General features: G+C 41.1%; 1 long non-coding RNA gene across 1 annotated transcript; it reads left to right on the top strand.

Moving 5' to 3' along the window:
- The first annotated feature begins 11745 nt into the window (after positions 1-11745).
- On the top strand, positions 11746-18971 carry LOC310766683. Its single transcript, XR_014550355.1, has 3 exons — positions 11746-11862; positions 15394-15484; positions 17456-18971. It is a non-coding gene; the product is annotated as an uncharacterized lncRNA (long non-coding RNA).
- The last annotated feature ends 966 nt before the right edge of the window (positions 18972-19937 follow it).

Raw genomic sequence — 19937 nt, 5'->3', positions numbered from 1 at the left:
TATGGTTATCAGCCTAATAAACTGCCCAGTTTCACTGATTCCTATCAGTCTATTCCCAGAACAGGCGAAAGCTGAGTTCTCCAGATGTCCCTATCATTTGAAGCTGGTCTGTGCTACCAGCACATTAGTGGCACCCAGGCTATGGAATTCCCTCTTCCAACATGTGCACTTGATGTATTATTTACAATCATGTACACGCCAGGTTCTTTCATGCTTATTAATATTTGAGACATATTTTAATTGCTTTTAGTCAGTGAGGGGGTGAGACATCCATGCCCATTAGAGCAACTGCCTGCATGCTGAGTAGCAACTCTGTCCATCTGCAATCCCAAGGAGTGTGGCCCAGCAAGCCAGAAGCCTTGGGCAGGGTCAAAGGGCATTGCCAGTTTGGTGCCCATTTGAGGAAAACACAGCAGTTTTGGGATTCCCTCTTAGAAGAACAAACTCTATTAGTTAGTAGAAGTGTCCTGCAAATTTACCATGAATTAAACCATATAAGCTCGAGGGTTTGGTTGTTTGGCCAAAACCATCTGAAGAAATCACAGAAACAAGTGCATCAATATGATAAATGAAAATCATTTGGGATGGAAGGGGGAACTGAAAATATAAAAAGATCAGTCTATGAAGCCATATGAATTTGGAAAACCTAAACAGGTGGGTCAGTTAACTAAAAGTACCCTGAGTGGTTTAGTATTGCAGCCTTCTAAATTGGCTTTGGCCTTTCTTCGTTACAAGAGGAATGTCCCTTACTGGGACTCAAGGAAGCTGGCAATTGACCATGTAAGCTACCTTCTTGGGATACCCAAAAGTAGAACAGATCTCGCTGAAAGGAGTTTGCAGGGTAGAGCTTGGGTAAAGAGATCCTATTTAACTTTTAAAAACAATAAAGCTTCCAGCTTTAATCCCTGGAAAAAAAACATGTATTATGTAAATATGGGGTAGTTCCATCTCAAGTATTTTATGGCAATATAAAGAAACCTTTGTTAAATGTTGGGAAGTGCACTCCTTTTGGGAGCCAGCATTCAGAAAGCCAGAGTTAAACCACCTGTACAGGAAGAGCGTGATCCTCCAGAGGATGTAATCAACTGGGATATTCCAGCTGTTGTTACACCAATTTGGTGCTCTTTAAAGCCCATTGTAGTGTCCATTTTACAGCATGATACGGCTGAAAAGCATACCGCTTCACTTACTGGTTATCCTATGGAAACTCTGGAGGAAGAGCTTTTGATTTCTTACTTGGACCTTCCATACAATGAGCAAAGGGCTATTTTGTATGGATTATTTGGTTAGGTCCTGCTGCTGGGCTTTCCATGGGTGTATGGTTGGCCACTGTGATAACAGGACACTGTACTAGATATGCTGCTGGCCTGATCCAGTAGCATTATTCTTATATTCTTATGTCTGCTCAGAAGAAAGCCCTACTGGGTTCAATGAGACTTATGCCCAAGTTAGTGTATATAGTATATAGACTATTATGTGCTTTGCGGAGTACAACTCTAAGGTTCCCATGCTCTGCTGTCTCCTCTCCATTTGGCTTTTCTCACAGTGATTTACAACAGGAGAAATTACCTCACGCTAGCATGCAATCAAAGAATTTAGGAGATAGGGATAGAGTTTAAAACAACAGCCAATATACTCTGTGCCAATGATATAGTCTTTCTTTCTTTCTTTCTTTCTTTCTTTCTTTCTTTCTTTCTTTCTTTCTCTTTCTTTCTTTCTCTTCCTTCCTTCCTTCCTTGTTTTTAAAGTATTTTAATTCATAACTCTAAAACTTGCTGTTAATTTCATTCTTCTTCTTATTTTTGTGTGTGAACAGAGTTTGTCTTTGCCTTTCTACTATTATACTGACCTTTGAGGAGGGGCTTTGTGAGTGGTCTCCCATGGTTCAGATGCATGGTTCATATCCACCAGAAGCATTCAGCATTGCAGGCCTAATTCTGTAGAACATCTGTGAGCCAAATGTTCAGTGGGGGGCGGGGAGATTCCAAGGGCTCCAAAATGGCACGTGGGATCTCTTGCTGCTGCCATGCTACCCCACTCAACAGCTGTTGGGTGGGAAGTTGTATGTATTGCTGCAGGCTCCCAACTTAACACACATTTCTCTTCTTCTCACGGGGGCCTGGAATGTAAGCCCCACATAAGTGGAGAGTTGCCTGTATTCTAGAACATGGCTTTAGAGGGGCACGTGTAAAGATAAATAGTGTTACAAAGATTTCGTGCCACCCCCAATCTCTGCCAAGTGGTAGCAAGATTCCAGGCACTTACCCAGGGTTGTGTTTCTGTAGGAAATCAAGACGCGGTGCAGACTGTTGTGTCTAAGAAATATAGTTTATCCTACACGTATTTACACTGGAAGCTTTCAATGGATGGAGTGCAGAGTTTACGGCATTCACATCTCAAGAGGGGCTTGTTCCCCTCAGGAGTGCAGCATCAGATTCCCAGACATTTCCGTGTCTCTGTCCCAGCCTGCCTGCCAGCCCGCCTGGATGGTTCTGCCCTTCAGCCCCTGCATCAAGTTCTACCAACTTCCTCCTTCTTGTTCCCAGAAAACGCCTTGCCAAACAACTCCTCCCCTTCTGTCTGCTATCCCAAGCCTAGTATTAAAAGGTGACAATTTTTCTGTAACCTACATCATCGCTCAGCATAACCTTGGCAACCATCTGTTGCCAAGGGACCCAAGGACTTCTCTGTGATGAGCCATCAACACCTTTTGTCATGCTTAATGGCCTCAATCCCAAGTGCCGCCCTGGTCTGAAAAGGAAACTTAGCCTGTACTTTTTTCCACTGGTCTGGCATCTTCCCTTTAATACTCCAAATGTCATTGAAATTCTGCCATTTTACTAATTTCTAACGTTCACTAACTCTAGATTTGCAACAACAGAATGGGTGCTGGAAAACACTGCATTCTGAAAAACTTTGATGAAACAATAAATAATTCAATAGGATCAGGGTGCCAGTTATGTTTTATCCAGTGAGTTCTCTGCTCTGTCAGAACTGTGGCAAAGAACAGCAGTGTTTTCAGGTCCATTTGAAAGAAGAGTTACCATTTTTACAATAACTATTCACCCTCTTCTACGGTCCCCCAAATAGGAGATGGTGGCAAGGCACCTGATTAGTTGTCCTTTCCATTATTCAGTAAAAGGTCCTCTTTCCATACAGCAATGAAAGCAGCAATAAAAGATTTAAGGGACAGATCGGCATGAAATTGACATCCTGAATGGTCAGTCAGATTTAGAAAACTTGGCTGCTATTCCACAGAATCAGACAGAACCAAATGCTGTTAGCCATAAATAGCCAAATGCCACTCATACCTCTTCTCCCTAGCTTGCATAACCATTGTAGTTCTGATCATATCTTTAACCATGCTTTAAAAAGTAATCTAAGAGACCAGTTCATACACTGGCTGGAGGAAAGAAACCCTTGGAATGTCACTCTTCAATAATTGCTAAAATGCATATTGAAGCAGCTGACTGGTAGCTAACTATAGCTGCTGTAAAATTAACATAACAGACTTTGATCTTTTCTTTACATATTTTCAAATTCAAAGTGTTGCCCATTACCCTGCTTTAGTCTACCGCTGCAACACCTTCTTTCTAAGTTAAGCACAGCCAGTCATACACAGTCAGAGCTCAAGGAAGAATCAAAATGAAAAAGTCACAGTTAGGTGTGAAGTGGCTTTTCCACTTAAATAACTGGAGCCCAGATTAAACACATTTATTTGGATGTGAAAAAATACCTTCAGAGTTCTTTGGAAACTTATTTCCAATAAAATGAGAGCTTCATCCTCAGACTGCTTGCTCTGGAGTAATCTCATTAATCACATCTCAGTTCAACTTGGCAAAGAGAGTCATGATTGCTATGTGAAAAGTCTATCCAAAGCAGTTTGCAACAATAAAAGCTGCATTTATATTACAAAATAGTACAAAACACACACAAAATAATAAAACCCATTCAAATCCTTTATACCATAATCCACTCTAGCAAATAGATGGCGCCTACTCAAGGAAAGGCCAATCAAAACCAGAACATCTTTGGAGCTTTTCAAAAATCTTGAAGAGTAACAGATTGCTACTGGAACAGAGTTCCAAAGCCATGGGACTACCACAGAGAAGGCCCTGTCTCTGGTGGTCACTAATCTAGGCAAAATACACTAGAGATGGAGGAGAAATTCAACTCAGTTTGCATTTATAGCTGAACCTACCTAATTCATACTTTTTGAATCAGTTTGTAAACAAAAACACAAACATCCTTCAAAATGTACACTTCCTTGCATCTAACAGTGCAATTCTCTGGCCAAGTAATGTATACAAAAATGCACATACTAGGATAAAGTGTGCATAAAACCACATATATTAGTGGAAATAGCATGCTTGAGAAAGCATTATATAATGGGAAATTGCTTTGCAAAAAATGTGTAATGCGCAAAGTTTCATAAAAAACTCTCTAGTTGGAGAAATTCACACTAATAACCATTATTTGGTGCAATTCAGCCAATTGATTTCAGAGTGCAACTGATTTCAGAGAGAGAGGTAAGAAATCTTAGCTGGAAATCAACATGTCTTCAACAGCACCTGACTTAGCTGAGTCATGCCTCATACCTGTTTGGGCTGAGTTGTTTGAACAAGTATATAAATCTTCAAATACCTTTGGGAGTCCCCATCCCCTATCCTTCTACCACCAACGCTCATGAAAATCACAGTGCTTAAGCTCGCCTTAATCCTTCAAGGCATTCTTTGCAGATGGTGAGAACTGCCTTCAGATGCACCTGTTATACTTCGAACAGCACAATGCCATAGAGCCTAAATCTAATGAGTCATTCTGCACAACCAGATGAATTTACAGTAATAACTGCTTGCAATTTTGCTGATTATTCCAGGGTGTAGAAAAAGCCTGTGTGGGATCGCTTCAGCATAGGGATCAGCCAGAACAATAATTTAGTTTGCAACTCCTGCCAAGGAATGATGCCAGTTTTTACCTGTTGGGAAACTGACATGGACATGATGGAAATCAACTTGTCTTTGCATGTCAGGTACAATAGTGTGTGAGCAGGTGTTTTCGAACTATAGCTGGCTTAGATTTAAATAAGTAATTCCTGGTACCCAGAAAATACATTGCAGTTTATTGGAGTGTCCTAAACACACAATAACGGCAGACAGGCAGCACTGAAAAACCATTAGTTTAAGTTTGCACATTTTTCTTAGGCCAGCTAAATATTCTCTCATATTTTCTGCACTTAGCACCAGTCCAAGCCAGGGAAGAGGAAACACTTGCTTAATATCTTTTTGTGGTTTCTTCTACCTAGAGCATCTAGATTAATTCATTAGCAATGAAAAGGAACCCCAGTAGCAATAATGAACAACTAATACTTAAAGAGACCTGCTACAAGTACCGGTAAATTTCAGCATTAGATAGAAGTAAATCCTGCTAGATGGGGGGGGGGTAAGAAATAGATGCAATACATACATGAATGAAAATATCACGTTTTTGCTCTCAAAATGTTACACTGTTATATAGTTAAGATTATGACCAGAAGTCAGAAAGATCACGTGTTATTTTTACATTTCTTCCTTCTGCACACATAGTGAATATATGATCTCCAATACCAGTGGTGACCAGAAATGTAATTATGTTACCCAGCAGGGAAAGAAAGACACTAACATTTGAGAATGGTGCCAGGATGTGGAGATACAGGGACCAGGGGTGGAATGGGGATGGGGTTGCTACAAATATTTGCTCACCTGCCTGCAGAACTGGCAATGTTACAGGCAACACATACTGTAACACTCATTCCATGCTCTTAAGACATTGATCTTTTAGTGTGCACACTCACTTTGGAACTCCCTGCTTATTGACATCAGACAAGTGGCTTTGCTGTACTATTCTAAGCACTTGATTAAAACGTTTTTGTTTAGGCAAACCTATTCGAACATGTAGAAGCTGTCATTTGTGTTAATTTGGTTTTAGCTTGTTGTTAATTTTATTGATTGATTGGGGGGGGACCAGAAAAAAGATTTCCCCTGGATACTATTTTAGGCATCCGATTTCCTTACATGTCCAGAAATTTCCAGATGTATAGCAAGCCTATTGTTGCCATTTAATTTTTATATCACTTATATGTCAAAATAGTTTCTTAGTGGTTTACAACTAAAAAAAAACCACAGTTAAAATACACAATGACATTAAAACATCCTGAATTGGATTTGATACCCTGCCTTTCACTCCCTTTAAGGAGTCTCAAAGCGGCTAACATTCTCCTTTCCCTTCCTCCCCCGCAACAAACACTCTGTGAGGTGAGTGGGGCTGAGAGACTTCAGAGAAGTGTGACTAGCCCAAGGTCACCCAGCAGCTGCATGTGGAGGAGCGGAGACACAAACCCGGTTCACCAGATTACGAGACTACCGCTCTTAACCACTACACCACACTGGCTCTCATTAAAACATACAATTAAATTAAAACATTAAATTAAAACATACAATTAAGCAAACAATTAAAAATGAGTCTATATCTATCAAAAGTTAGTTTCAACAACTCAGTCTGTCAAAAAGATCCGAGAAACACCTGTATTTTCATTGGCAGTTGCCTGACACGATGTACTCCAAAATTGTCATAGGCTAGGAAATTCAACATGACTGTAACAGCGATGTCTGTAACCATCCAGAAATGACTCAACCTTTTGTCTCTTAAAGTTTTCTTCAGGACCAAACAAGCATAGTCAGCATCAACACCAATAGTTTATTTCATATTGCAGTAACTGGTATGTGTCTTCTTTAACCAATATTGCTAAAGTATATAATGAAGTATATACTTTAGTATATAATGTATATACTGAAGTATATAATGAAGTATATAAGTATATAATGAAGATAATCTTCCAAACTAAAAAAAAAAAAAAGAAGAAATCTGTAGGGGGGACACTAAACATTACTAGGGAAATCTATCCTTGGGAAACCACACCATGCAGCTTAAAATGTGAGCATTTATCTCAAACAATTAAAAAGCCACATCCTGAGTTCATCCACTCATCTGAGTGTGGTGCACAGTGTTTTCACATCATAGAAATTGTTTTAATGCAAGGTTTTATTGCTAATTATTTGCAGAGAAGACTTGTGGAATTAGTGGTGGTTTGTAGAGCAATCTTCCCCTGGCACCCACAACTTTTTTATTGTTTCTCAGCCTGTTTCAAGCACAGATGAAATTCATCGTTTCTGGATGGGTCAGAGGGTGGGGGGAGATGTGAAAAGAAGAGAAAATAGCTTGAAACTACCATTGTGGAGAAAATGAAACCAGATGCATGGAACGGGAAAGATGCTGGTGGGAACAACATTGAAATAAAGCACATTTTTCCCTGGGAGATGACAGCCTTGTGCAATCCCTCAAGGCTTCCTTCCCACAGACATCTCTCCCCTGCGGAAAAGATTCTCAGGAGGAGGCGCAACCTAACCTCTGGGGAGAGGCGTCAACAGGGAATGTGTCACCATCGCCAGTGAAATATTTCACTTCAAACCTGCATTGTCCTGTGTCGTCCCCCCACCTGATTTTTTAGGGAGGAAAAGGGGGGGGGTAAAACACCCCACCGGCTCCTCAACAAGAACTGAGGAGAGAAGCACCCTCAAGCTGGAAAACCGAAAAGAAAAGATTTTGTCTAATCCTGTTTATTTGGAGAGGCTTGGCCAGTGCTTTCCAGCAGGGTGATTCCAGTCTGCTCTGAACTGACACAGTGACATGATGACTGGGCTTTGAAGATAGAGTAGCAGTGTTTATGTGGAGAGCAGTCGTGGTGGAGAGGGAAAGGAGGGGGGCAGGAGGCGTTGGGAGGGAGATCGGGAAACTGTAACTCATTGTGGATGGGCTGGCCTGGCCTGGGTGGCAAGCTCTTAAAGCTCAGAACATTCATCAACCTGCCTAGCGGGCCGACATGCTGGAGCCACAAGTTGCTCTCTCCCTCTCCGACTGTGTCAAGCGTGATCTAGTCCAACTGTGCGGAGACAGCACAGCCCCGGCCAGACAAGCCCTGGTCAGTGCAAATAATCACAGCTCTGACTCCTTTCTCTGTTACTCAGCAAAGCCTGGCCACCGAACACAGCGTTCTCACAGGAAGTTTACGTCAATTCTCTTCCACACATACACACACTCACACGCACAGAGTCCGATTCATCTCAAACTCCATTTGAATCGCTCAAGTTACACCCAGGGCTCCATTTGGCCTTCTGCCTTCACTTTGAGACATTCTTCACCAATTAAAGCCTCATTTCTTTCAAAGCTTATATCCCTAGCGCAAGTCTCCTAATGTCTATAGCATTGCTTCTGGCTTATCACCGAGGGTACTTTTGCCATCCTTTTCGCAGGGCTAAGGAACTGCAGCAGCCTTATACTGACCTCAAGGAGAGCAGTTCCCTCCCCCATATCTGCCACTCGTTTCTTAGCAATTAGGTTATAAATATGCAAAAGTAACAGACACAACTCACACACAAACACACACACACACACACACACACACACACAAACAGTAAGATGTTGAAAGCCATGCAGGAATCCAATATCTCTGCTGGAATTTTATTCTAAGAAGTCCACTCTCGCTGTGTAATGTGAACAGATTTACATATTTGGAGATCTGTCACCTTCTATTCTGGAAGATCATGACAGGAAGCAGCAATATGACGTTTTGGGTTTTGTTTGAGATCAGTGAGACTTACTTTCAGGTACATGTGTATAGGACTGCAGACTTACATTATTATTTCAAAGTAAAATAAGTCTGCAAATGACAGGCAGAATGTGACAAGGACAAGAAGTCTTAAAATAAAGTTCTTTGGTCCATATTGCAGAGGAGAATCAGACAACTTTTTCCCAATTACTGCCATGTTCTGTAACCTGCTGAGAACCCATGGCCCTCCAAGATGTCAACATCCAACTTCTGTTAACCTCAGAAAGTGTGGCCAATGGTCGGAGATGATGGGAGTTATAGTCCAGTGTGGCCAATGGTCGGAGATGATGGGAGTTATAGTCCAGCAACATCTGGCTTCCCATTCCTGCCGTAAACAGGCACAAGTTAGCAAGTATAATAATAACCTGCATATTCTAACTTCTTGTATAATTGGGGGTGGTCAAAATAGCCAGGTTTAATTTATCCATCTCAGCCTTAAAATAAAATCCCTTATTAATGGGATTTTCAAGGTGGTTCATATAACCATTTGCACTGTGATGGTTACTTATAATCTCATCATACAGTGAATGCAACCACATGGACAACCAGAACTCGGAAGCATCTGGCCACGAAGTGAGACAAATGTTATCAAAGTTCAGCAACATGCCATGAATGTGCATGAAGTTACTGGTGCATGGAGTCAAATGCTCTGCTGCCCACACAGGGAGTCTCTGATCAGCTACTATGGCCCAAAGGGGATTAAGTTTGCAGCAAACATGGATGCTTGTCAAATATATGGTCAACATATAAATGTCCATTTAACTGACTATTAAAACACCAAATAAATAACAACACATAAATACTGGAGTGTTTTCTTTAGCATGTTGCTTATCCTCTTATCAGTACTTCTAGCAAAGATGCCCAGGACACACTGGGGAGCAGCAAAGGGGGGAATTAAGGGCTGCTGAATCTCAGTATACATACAACAAAAGCCATGCTAGCAACTGATGTTTTGCCACTGATACCCAACAGGCATTCTAACTTGTATGAATTGATTTGGCATTAGTGAAAAGTGCAGGTGCTAAACAACTCTGGCATTTAGGAGCAAAGAACTTACTTGTCCTAACATGGAAAATTTACATATTCTAGAGATGGTAAAATATCTCAGGGCAATTAGGTCATGGCATTACTATACATTTAACTACAACTTCCATCAGCCCCAGCAAGCATGGTCAAAGGCCAGAGGTGATGGAACCTGTAGTTCAGCAACTTCTGAAGAGCCACACCTGCTATTTGAAGTGGGCATCTAAAAGCTGGTTTTAAGAACTGACATCCTATCACTTTTGTTATGGGGTCCTGGAAGTGCTTTAAGGGTCCCATTAATTGGTGAAGTCCTATTCATTTAAAAATTGTACTGTCGTGTGTTATGTCAGTTCACAGAATAGTCAGTCCCAGGGCAGTGTTCTGCCATAGGGACAGCATGATGGCACTTTGGGACTGCACCACAGATTATGCCCAAGCAACATGAATTTTAGTTTTCAGAAAGAAGTGCCCACACTGCATGGTAAGATGATTAAAAAATAAATAAAATTATCCAGTCACAATCCAGGAGCCATGTTTAGGCCCAGAAAAATCAACAGGCTTAATTGCATCCAGCTTTACACGAGATGCTAACTTCTGACTTTTCCCATTAGCTTTCAGTGCTATATAGAGGGATTACTGTACATTTAAAAAAAAAAAAAAACTGTCTGAGTGCCCCCAATCTACTGCAGCTGGGATTGCAACCTTTGGCATGTCATCAGGTTTGTGAATGGTAACCCAAAAGGTATGACTGTGTCATTAAATATATAGGTGTGTAGTATGTTTTGGGTTATTCTTTTGTGTTTTAATTTATTTGTATTGCAGTGAGAAATTCATTGAGGGCACAAAAAAGGGCTGGATTTTGCTTTGCCAGTAGTTTGCCCATGAGTAAAAAGGAGTGTTCTTAAGGCCAGTGTTTGCGTGTACTTATTTGTATGTGTATGAATTTGCAAAATCAAAGCCTGGTCTTACAATGCAGCCTGTTGTCTTCAGGTTAGGCTTGTTAAATGATGACAGAGAAGTCACACACCGAAAGAGTGACACCACCCTTAGAACTATTCCCAAGGGAAAAAAAGAAATTGGTGCTGCACTAGACTTAAGGTGACCTTTTCTTAAGTGATAATATATGTGCACAATGCTAGCAGGTTGCATCACGATGCTAAACCTTGTGATCTAATTATTCAACCCTAATATAAAGGGCAGGGCCTCATGGGAATGATACATTCAGAGCAATACCAAGAACTCTGTTTCACAATATCAAGGGGGAAATAGTGTCAGGTGATCCCTTAACATGGGAAAGTTCTATTAATAAAGGGTTTGGTTCCCTAGACTTCTTGCAAAATGAAAGCTGGACTACATTAACAATATAAAATAATTACCTCTGTCTTCGAAATTAACTTTATTGTACTTTATGTTTATTTTTTATGTCTGTTCATTTTAATTTTTGTGTTTGTTTATTTTAACTTCTTGCATGACTCAAGGAGCAGTGATTTGATGACAAAGTCTAAAATCAGGGTATAAAACAGGTATGGGAAATGTTTGGCCTTCCTGTTGTAGGGGCCCATATAGTCCTTCCTTCTTAAACACCAATCAGCTCCTATTTGTATCACACAATGTGGTTCAAAATATGTTGATCAGTTCTGATTTGTACTATCCATACATATATTTGTTGACTGATGAAGACCAGCTTGGGGGTGAGGGGGATGCATAAGGTACATTGCCTAACAACTTAAATCTGTGATAGTGTAGCTCCTGAATAAATCAGTTATTGACACCAATGTCATAGCCAGCTGATTAAAAGATGTAAAATTGAAGCTCATCAGGTCACCACTCCAGTGACACCTAAATCAAAATCAGCTCCTGAATACACCTTTGGTCTTAGAACTTACGTGATGCCACTCATGACCATAGTCCTCACCCAGTGCTATGTGTTTGGATGGAGACATTTTCCTCTGTTAATTTTAATTCAGTCTTTCAGCAGCATTTAACACTATTGTCCATGAAATGTCACTTTTAACACTGCAGGACCAGCAGGCGTCAACTGAATGACTCGCTGATGGATTGACTTTTACCTAGCAGGATGTCTGAGAGCAGAGCAATTGGCCTTAGACTCAGCGCTGCCCTTGGGAAAGAGTAAATAGGTAAATCATTGGTTTCTTATATCAGTATGTTGCCCACATAGTGCTTGATGGCAATGATTATGGAATTAGAAATAAAAGATTGGAATGTACACTGAGCACATATGGACAGTGGTGCAGAAAGGTAATTTTAGACCCTGAACTTAATGGTCTAATGGGGAGGGGGAGCTTTAGATAGCCATATATTTTACTTCATTTGTGATGCACATAAGTAACCTTTCTCTTCTCTCTCCTCCTCAATTCCATGTTTTACAACTCCTTCTACATTCCTGACCTGTTAGAGCAATAACAGAAAACAGTGTGCAAGCCCTGATTTTTGTTTTAATGCATGCCCAGGTTTGCATTTTAAATTAACTTAAGGCATACTACCATAATGATACCAAAAAATAGGATTTGCTTCAGCTACCCTGAGATCCTGTTTACCCATTTTGTCCTGTAAGCCCCATTTTGTTGCAGAAAAGGATAATAAAAATAATAAAACAAGGATCTGTAAGCATGCACATGCCTTGCTAGCTACCCATCTCCCCCAAGTATAAAATGCTTATTTTCAAAATGCCTGCTACGTTGACCAGCATTGGCCTCTGAGGGTTCCAGCATGTGCTTGGCAGCCCACCAGATGTGCTTTCCACTGCCCCCATTGTCTGCCATTCTCTGAGTGATCACTAGGGGGGCTAGGCTGTGGTGCCCGGGACTTAGGTCCCAACATCCAGGCATAGTTGAATCACTGCATACAAAAGGTTCACAGACTCATAAGAATGAAAATCTACCACGGGCTATTAGTATGTTTCTAAATAGAGTGTGCCTCTGCAGTCGGTATCACTGGCAATGTCTCTATGCCCCACCAGGGGCCCACTGCCAGTCTCTTGAGCTCCCTGGCCCTGCTTCTCCTCCTCTTCCACCACATTCCCGTCACTGCCTGCTCTGAGTAAACCACAAGACAAGAGGCTTTCTTGGTTTGACTTGCCCTTTTCCCTTGGATCAGGCCTAGAGGAATGGGGCAAGCAAATGGGTAGTGGTGGCAACAGCAGTGAGGAGGCCTCTGAAGACATTTTGCCAAAGGGCCCAACCCTACTGGAGCTGGCACACTTTCTACCTACCAGCTCACAATTTCCAAATTTCCCTTTTTTAAATAAAGTAATTGCTCTGATTTACCAGCCAGGGAAATCTGGCTCTTCCTTCTTTCTGCCCCCGCCCCCTGCAACTCCACCCTAGTTCCTCATACTCCCAAATCCATTTCCAACTCTTTTCAAAGAGAGAAGGGGAGAATGCACATGTTTGCATGAGTTCTTGAGGAAGAACAATGCTCATGTATGTTTTTTGGCATGGGTCGCTTGGCAATTTAAAATTGGCAACGTGGCCCTAGAGGTTCCCCTCCCTTGCAGCAATACCTAATAGGAACCAATAGCATAGCAGACGGGGAATTGGAGAGTCCAAGCCTGAAAAAAAATAATGCATACAAGATGTTCAACACTTTCCCACATAATAAACGTGGGAATCCCATAGAATTTGTCCCAGGACTTGAGGGATTTTTTTTTAATGAATCATGTTTGCTACATCCCCAATTTCACCAACCCACTCCAACTGCAAGACGCTAAGTCTAAGAAGCCAAAGCATTTCAGCAGACACCTCTAAGTTGTCCACAAGCAGCAGAATACAGTGGAACAGAGAGAAGCAAAGAGGCTAACACATTTCTCAAATGGAAAAGCTACATTCACAAAGTGCTATCATGCAGGGAAGACTAGAATGGTTAGGTTAGCTCAGATATAGCTGAACAACAACTTCCATCATCCCTGCCCATTGTTCATGCTTTCTAGGGCTGATGGGAGTTGTGGTTCATTTGAATTGCTTTTGAACTGTTTTAAATGTATCTGCTGTTTTTCTAACGTTCTTAATTGTGTTTATTGTATACCACCTTGAATCAGTTGTGTAGAAGATGATTAATAAATTAATGATACTAATAAAAATAATAACATCTGGTGAGTCACAGGGTCCCCACTCCTGGGTTAGCCCTCAGTCAGACTCTCATGGAAGAAGATCTGTTTTTATTGAGAGAGTTGAGTATGTTAGAGTAACAGGAAAAGTTGGGGAATAAATGTAAATGATGATGATGATGAAGATGAAGAAGAAGAAGAAGAAGAAGAAGAAGAAGGATGTTAACTCAGAAGACATCTTACTAAATGCACTTGAATTTACCATTTTGTAAGCGTGCTCAGCACTGCAGTCTTTTATTATGCCTGATGTTAATATTTTCACTCCATTTCCCCTTCCAGAAAAAGGAAAATCTGTCAAGTTAGTTAAAATATATTTATATAGTGTTTTGGGGGGGTTTTTTGAGCAAGCATTTCAAGAAGCTTCAAAATAAGATTATCATCTAGCTTTGCAGACACAGCAATTTACCAACTACCTGACAAGTGTTTTCATATGAAGAAATAATAAATCACAGCATTGTCTGTTTGGGGAGGGTAATGGTTTTAGTTTGGTGACCCAAACAATCATGGTTTCCTGATTTGTGTCAGCAGGGTTTAGGACTAACCAGACGTGTGTCTAAATTAATCCAGTTGTGCTGTATTGATTCTTTTAATCCCCTTTTTAAGATGATAGTTATTTTGAAACGATTGCATTTGATGCTCCATTCTGTTGTTCCCATTGCTAAGACTTCCAGATACCCCCTTTTGAAGAAGGTTCCTTCATTTCAGAATTTGCCTTATCAGGTGCAGCTACAGTGGTACCTCGGGTTAAGAACTTAATTCGTTCTCGAGGTCCGTTCTTAACCTGAAACTGTTCTTAACCTGAGGTACCACTTTAGTTAATGGGGCCTCCTGCTGCCACCGCACGATTTCTGTTCTCATCCTGAAGCAAAGTTCTTAACCTGAGGTACTATTTCTGGGTTAGCACAGTCTGTAACCTGAAGTGTATGTAACCCGAGGTACCACTGTAGATTAATTTGGTAGCTTTTAAGGTGCCACAAGATTCTGTGATGCTTTTACCAAATGTTTAAATTCATAAAAGGCATTTACTGGTGTGGGAAACATAGTTTTCCATGCTCTATGAATTGTAGAGCTGGAAGGGACCCTAAGAGTCATCCAGTCCAACCCCTTGCAATGCAATTAAATTAGAAGCAGCTAGGGTTAGGAGAAGCTTACACCAGGTTCTCTTTTCAGTGCTAAATCATCTTAAGAGCTCCCTTTCATTTTGTTTCATGAAATTTCTTGGAAAGAACTCAGAAAATCCCAAGAGTTGGGGGGTTTTCCAGGATTCTCCCAAAAAGCAATTAAAAAACTAATTACAAGCCAAGCCTAGAAGAATGGAGGAAGGTGGCCCATAACTAGCTTAGCTGAAAACCTTCAGTTTGTGTTAGGTTGCTTTCAACAGCATGTTCTCAAGGGTCAGGTGGGGATAGCCTATTGTACTCAGGTCCTGCCTGTGGACTTCCCTTAGGTATCTGGTTGGCTACTGTGAGAACAGGATGCTGGACTAGGTTGGCATTTGGGGTGATTCAGCAAGACTTTCCTTATATTCTTATGACACAAACAGCATGCATGCTGGAGCTAAGGAGTCTGGGTCTGGTCAGTGCCTTGATGTGAGACTGGTTGTGTATCGCCATTATCTCCATAATGGAATAAAGGTGAGATATAACTTTAATAAATCAAAGCTCATTGTTCAGCAGCAGAGTGGCTGTGGGATCAAAAATTGCAGTACTTCATTTTCTTTAAATACTTCAAAACACACTATTCAAATAAGTTTTCTTATGATATGTATGAATTTGATATTAATTCCAGGCAGGATTAAGTGGCACTGGCAATCAGCTCTTTTCTTTATGGGATGTGCAGGCATGTTTGTTTCCTGAGAGAAAAGTTGCCATTTACATCTTTCATGAACAATCCAAACAGATATATGTTTTTAATGTCCTAAAAATATACAAAAATGCTATTTTTTCCATACTGCATGTCTTATTTTCCGTTTGCTTGTTCTCTTCATGTGAATTGTGTGTTCCAACAGAGTATTCATCACCTGATGGGAATGCCACAGATTGCTGCAATCTGCTGAGATATATATTTCTGAATCACCTCACACACCAGCCAGAAATTCATTATGTCAATGATTTATTGTCTCTGGTGAACTTCTCATTGCTGCTGAGAACTTAAACTAGTTCAGCTGCTCTGGTTGATGAGGTACCAAAGCAGATGACAAGCCCACAACAATGTCTGGAAACCCAAGCTGGGAAAAGATGCATCTAGAGTGAATTGAGAAATACTGTCTTAAGGACAGGAGAGAATCTGAGTCTACATCTGAGCCCTAGTGCATGACTTATAGTGGTTTTCAGGGGCCAGAACTTGAGATCTTCCTTCAATTGTCTCTCATACCTCATTCAGGTGAACAGCAAATGGTGCCTTCATACCTCCACCTTTGCTACACACCTGTATCTGCAAGTGTATCTGCAGAGGTGGAAGCATCCCACCTGTGGCCTGCTTAGATCTAGCATGGGTCCCAATTTGGCCCATGGGGCCATTTTTTCCCCAAACCTATGCCCACATATGATGTCAGATGTGGAGCAGGTAAGGACACGGCTCAAAAGGAAGAATCAGGAGCTTAAAGTGAGCCCCTGATTGTTCCACTGGGATCTGCTGCATTAAGGAATGCCCCTTCAAGAACTCCCTAGTGCAGCTGAAGAGGCACAGGGCTCTGCAAGTGCCAATCATCAGCTGATCATGGTAGCACTTGGCAAAAGCACCAGGCAAATGCCAGTTTACACTGTCCTTTGACTTCATTCCCAAAGGCACACTCCCCCATTGTCTCCCAAGGCAGAGGGATGCCAACCAAACCAGCCAATATATTATACTGCCATATGCCGCTGCAAACATTTATAATGCCTAGACTGGGGACACCACCTTTTTGGAGTTCATGGGCACATCTGCAAACCAGAGAAACTGCTGGGGGAACCACACCACGCTGCAACCAAGGAGGCACCCAAGCATACTCTGTTTGCTACAACAGAATGCTTCCTTGAAGCCAGAGAAGGCCATTTGTGGGCAAATGGGTGCCATGTTGGCAATCACTGGCCTAGGCTAACAAATTTCACCAAATGCTTATCAAGTATTTTGGTTTTCAGAGCACTGGTGTTATTATTTGTATTAAGCAAATGACACACTAAAAAGGTAGAAACGCCCACCTCTATTTTTGAATGGGAAGAGAACACTGGCTTTTAAATCATTCCCAGGACTGACTCTATGACATATTTCTAAATGGTTTGCCTTTCAAAGCATCTAGTAAATTTTTCAACCTAAGTACTTTTTGGCATGTTAATCAAAAACAGATCTTTCCATCAAACACAGTCATCCTGACTGCAAAGGTCCCATCTTTCTTCTCTTTGCACATCTTTTTCATACAGATTTGTTTTTCCTTTTTAAGGTTTAACTTTAAAACCTTATAGAAACCTTCAAAGGTTTGCAACATGGAAGTAACACTAAGAATACTGGTAAGTTTTTTTCTATTATTTCCACACACACCCTTAGTGCTTCAGGTGCTTCATATCTATTATCTCCATTATCCTACAAAAACTGCTAACTAGGCTGATATTGTGATCTACATTTCAGAGATGGCAGTCAGAGGCAGAGAGAAGACCCTTGCCGAAAGCCACCCAGTGGGTTCGTGGCTGAATCTGGATCCAGTTCATTGCTCAGTTTCTTAACCACTAGGCTCTAACAGTGTTTCAGTCTGTTAGTCCTCAAAATAACAGCATAATAAAAATCTACATTAATATGGTGGGTTTGATATTTCCTAAATGAAGCAAAAATGGAATTGACCTCTTACTCTTTATGAGTCTGATAGAATTATAAGAACTTACTATCAGCAAAACATGCTGCTATGATTTCATCATTAAGTTTGTTCTGTCATATATTTGTGCAAAAAGTTCTTCTATAACAACAAACCCACTTCCATGAAATGTTCAGGTTTGCTGCTTGACTGTAACATCACAGTTTATTTCTCTATGGCCAAAATCAGTGGTATAGCAATTCAACACAAAATTAACCCTGGGAGTGGTTCTTCATATTCATTAGCTGCTTCTTCTGCCCTAGCTTTACTGGAGACAGAGAGAAGTGGATGCAATCTATTTTATTTCTTGCAAAACCCAGAACCATCATCCATAGTACCTGATCTCCATCTCTGCCAGCAAACCACTGGGAAACCCAGTTCAATTCAGTGTCACAGTCATTTCAGCTTCCGATTCAGTTCCTGGTCTTGCTCTGATAGGAACTCTAAACTTCCTAAGCTGGTCCCCCCCCACACACACACACCCCAATCCATCACATATGGTGCCTGCTTTCTTTCTATTACTATCTCCCTTTTTTGTTATTTCAGTGCACAGTAATTCTACTGGTGGTGAAAAGCTGCACTAATGCTTGGCTTGCAGAGTCTCATCAGAATACCTTTGTTTGTGTCAAAGGTATCTGAAGTCTATCTCCCTAACATATGAAAAAGGAGAAGTATATGCAGCCCAGTTGTTAAAATATACCACCACACTATGTTTATGCATTCAGACTATATAACAGAAGTAGCTATACAGTATAACAGAACTAAGCTTCATTCTACCCAGATCAGCTTCAATGCTGGTAACTAAGCAGAGAATAAGCCTTACACAGAAAAACTAAGAACAAGCTACAAAACACCAGGACCCAGATGCAGATACTCTGAATTGTGTTTATCAGCTCTTTGGCAGAAAGGAAAGAGCAGGGAGACTAATCCTGCTCCCTGATCCAAACAGCAATTGCAATTTAAATCAGATTAGGTGTGCATTGCCTGGGGCTGGTCAATGCGGCTCAGAAATCATCTGTGCACTTGCAATAGCCCATTCAGCTAGGGATAGAAGCACAGAAGCATGCTCCCATAATCATATGACAGTTAGCTGGATCAGATCAAATGTGGTGAGCCTGCTTCTCTTGATGTTCAAGAGGGGTGAGGAACCTCTCATCCATGGGCCAAATAAGCCCTGTCCCAAGGTTCAAATTTGGCCCATGAGGCTGTTTTTCCCAAACCACACTCACCTGCCCCACATCTGACATCATATGCAATGTCAGGTGTGAGGCAGGTAAAGACGCAGCTGCCAATGCACAATCAAGAACCTTAAAGTGCACTCCCTGATTGGCAAAGGAAAGCAGGCTTTCGGTCTTCTGCCAGTCAGCTTCTGGCTGGCAGAGCCAAATCCTGCTGGATCATCTTTGCTAGAGAGGTCCCCATAGGAACTCACACAGCCAATGCCTGCAGGAAGCAGGCCTGTTCTCTACCAAACATGCCAGTTGTACGGGACACAAAGCTATGGAGGTAAAATTGCAGATCTAAGGCTACCTTCACACTGTACATTTAAAGCTCCATGATACCACTTTAAACAGTCATGGCATTCTCAAGAGTGGTTTAACAATCAATCCCTCTGCCCAGGGAACTCTGGAAACTGTAGCTCTGCGAAAGGAATAGCAGTCTCCTAACAACTTCCAGTACCCTTAAGAAACTACAGCTCCCAGAAATCTTTGAAGGAAGCCATGTCCATTATGGTATCATAGTGCTTTAAATGCTGTTTGTCTTAAATGTATGAATTGTTGCTTTACTTGTTTTAATTTTGGTAGACTGCCTTGAATTTATTAGTAAAATGCAGAATGTAAATGTTTGAAACAGATAAATAAGTATGTTTCTTAGTGGCGGGTGCCTAGCTTCAGCCATGTAATCCATTATTTAGGAAGTCACTTCTTGTTATGCAATGTTCAAATATGCCAATTTGGATCAGTACTGCGGAGACACGATGTCTCTAAAACAGGCCACATATTTAGTCATAAATATGTGTTTCTATGACCCATTTTAAGCATCTATGTTATTCTGTTGCCTAAGATGTGGTTTAGTCAATTTCAGATGGACTACTGAAATACTTAAGTTCATGCTTAAGTGCTCTGCACAAGGATGAAAGTCTGGAGCAGTTAGCAGAAGCCCAGGTAAAGAATCATATTTCAATCTACTTCCGTTTTTAACCTGAATGTTGATTCTAGGCAATATAGTTTTTACACTGGAATTACAGGCATGGGAAATGTCCA

The sequence above is a fragment of the Podarcis filfolensis genome (genome assembly GCF_964270895.1).
Source record: "Podarcis filfolensis genome assembly, chromosome: 7".
Taxonomy (NCBI): Eukaryota; Metazoa; Chordata; class Lepidosauria; order Squamata; family Lacertidae; genus Podarcis; species Podarcis filfolensis.
The sequence above is the reverse complement of the archived record's forward strand: the minus strand, read 5'-3'. Positions and strand labels throughout refer to the sequence as shown.